At 42.4% G+C, this 2,829-nt stretch overlaps 1 non-coding gene across 1 annotated transcript; it reads right to left on the reverse strand.

Annotated features, from left to right (window-relative positions):
* Nucleotides 1-2,516: 2,516 nt before the first annotated feature.
* Nucleotides 2,517-2,588, reverse strand: TRNAQ-UUG. The gene has a single exon. It is a non-coding gene; the product is annotated as a tRNA-Gln (tRNA).
* Nucleotides 2,589-2,829: the final 241 nt, after the last annotated feature.

Genomic DNA, 2,829 nt, shown 5'->3' on the forward strand with positions numbered 1-2,829 from the left:
AGGAAACTCTCAGGAGAGAGGGTAAAAATCCTCTAAGGGAGATTCCAAATTTTCAAACCGTGGTGGAGACAAGAAAAGTTCCTTAAAACAAAACAAAACAAAGTCCTTACGAAGAGGATGATTTCAAACCTGAGTGGAGAAAGTTCCATAGATTTCTTGTCCCTCTACATAACCAGCCAGACAGGAATATACTAGTTCAATCACAATTTCCAATGCGAAAGAGGAAAATAGTTCCAATCGTTTTTTTGTTGTTGTTTTTTTTTTTTTGAGACAACCTTCCTCTGTCACCCAGGCTGGAGTGCAGTGATGTGATCTTGGCTCACTGCGTTGCAACCTCCATCTCCCAGGTTCAAGCAATTCTTGTGCCTCAGCCTCCCAAGTAGCTGGAATTACAGACGTGTGCCACCACACACAGCTAATTTTTGTATTTTTAGGAGAGACAGGGTTTCATTATGTTGGCCAGGTTCGTCTCGAACTCCTGACCTCAAGTGATCCACTGGCCTTGACCTCCCAAAATGTTGGGATTACAGATGTGAGCCACTGAACCTCGTCCCAATGTTCTTGACCTTGTGGGGTTCCTGATAGGTTTTTTTTTTTTTTTTTTTTTTTAAAGTCCACCACGTGTAGAACGGTGCCAGTCTTGAGCAGTGACTTCTGGGTTAGCATAAATAATACATCTATGCTTTTCCTGTGCTATCTCCCATAGCCTTCTCAGACTCTCACTCTCAGACCAACTGTGATGAGAGCAGCAAATTGAAACTCTATTGAGCATGGTGAGAGTAAGCGCTGGGTTCAGAGGTTACTGTGTTCTCCCTGTATTCTCAGAAAGGACGCGGGATTTATCAGCTTAAATCTTTGCTTTTTGGTAGCAATAAAAAATCTTCAATTTAATCCAGAATGTTTAGTTACTACCTTCCAGAGGCTAGGCTGGTGTCAGGCCCCGGGCTCCCTACAACCGGTAAGTACCCAAACTAGGCATGTATGGACTTCTGGACCACTGGCCAAGAATGTAGTGAAAGGAACCTTTCTTCCAAGCTGAATTATCTTCCAAAAACATGAAAAATATAGTGATCTAATCACATACCTCTCATCCCTACTTTAGCTATTAACTGAAAGCCCTCATTAAGACACTGTCATAATTGAAATTCATCCCAGGGAGACTTCTGCTCCAGTCTTGGGCGAAGACTTGTTCTTAGAGTGGATGTAGACTTAGGATCAGTGAAGGAAAAAGAGTGAAAAGAAACTTGTGAAGAAGCGGAGCAGAAAGATGTGTAACCAAATGGAGACAGGCTACCCTGGGTTCCAGGATAATCAAATCACATTAGATCAAAGTTTATGTACTCAGCAAGTATTTTTGAACTCCTAACATGAGCCAGGCACAATGAAACTGAGAAATGAAAGGTGAAAAAGACCACAGTACTGATCTCTCCCCTAGGAAAACTTGCTGTCTAGAGTAAGAGGGAGAGCTTATTAAATGAGAATTAAATTATGAGGTGGTGTGAGAAGGAGATTTAGGGTGTTGAGGAGACATAGATGGGCATGTAAGCTCCTGTAAAGGGAGTTCAGTGAAGGCATCAGTAAGAAGGTTTGGAAGGTCTAAGTTAATATTTGAAGAATGAGTAAAAGAACTAGCTCTCATAACGTGACGGTAGAGGGGAGGACAAAAGTGTTTTGCAGGTAGAAAATGAGAAGAGAGGGAAAAATTAAAGAATAGAAATAAATTTACCATGGCTGGTGACGAGAAGCTAATTTTAGGCTCTGTGTGTGGCAGGAATGGTGATGGATGAGGCTGGAGATGTGTGCCAGTTAGGGCAGCAATCACTCAAATGTAAAAAGCTGTCTCAAGCAAAAGAGAAAGGACTTGTGTGACAGTCTCTAAGATGACAGCAAGGCCTGTGCGCTGATGAGCTGCTACCAGCAGTTTGAACAGTACGATGCCTGTCAACTTAAAGTGCAGAGGCTTTACCAAAAGAAAGAACTTAAGAAATCTGCAACCAGGATAGGATGAGGTGGCCTGACCATTTGCTAATCCATTACACTTTTCATGCGTGGGCTTGAATCCCATCCTCACTGAAAGCGTTCCATGGAAAGAGTGAAGCCTGGAGGGAGAACAGTACCACTACAAGTTTGTTGACCTCAAATCAGATATTTATCACTTCTCACGTCAGACACCTTTTTTTCCAGTGATAGAGTAATGTGGTCATTCTTTTAAAAACAGGCATTTATTTATTATGCACACATACATTCCTTTCTAGGAATCAAGACATGGGGAGACATTTCAGACAGGCGCCTCGCTCCCATACGCGTCTGGGCACAGGTTACAGAATTGGGGAGTTGTTCCTGGTAGTGTTGATAGTGCATATGGGCTTGCTTCCACAGGTGGTCTCACATTTCTGAGGACTAACATAGATACCACTGCTAAGCAGATACTATGACGTATGGAGGACTGGATTACGAGGAAGCCCTCTAGTTTTGAGAGAAAGATAACTGGGAGAAGTGAAAAAAGAGGGTCAAGAAGGTCCCACCGAGACTTGAACTCGGATCGCTGGATTCAAAGTCCAGAGTGCTAACCATTACACCATGGGGCCACGTATAAACCTGCTTGACAACCTTTTCTTCTGACAAGTATTTATCCCTGAGTCACTAGCTCTTAACTGCTAAATATAAAAAAATGGGCTTTTAAACAAAACTGTACTGCCCTCTACAGGAGTATTTTGGAAATGCTTGGGTGTTTTGCTTGTTTCAATAATTAGGGTACAACTGCCTTTCACAGGTCAGAACCAGACATACTGGAAATCTTGCAATGCTCAGGACAATACTGCATAAAGA

Source organism: Trachypithecus francoisi, unplaced genomic scaffold, assembly GCF_009764315.1.
Source record: "Trachypithecus francoisi isolate TF-2019V2 unplaced genomic scaffold, Tfra_2.0 Lachesis_group10, whole genome shotgun sequence".
In the NCBI taxonomy this organism is placed as follows: Eukaryota; Metazoa; Chordata; class Mammalia; order Primates; family Cercopithecidae; genus Trachypithecus; species Trachypithecus francoisi.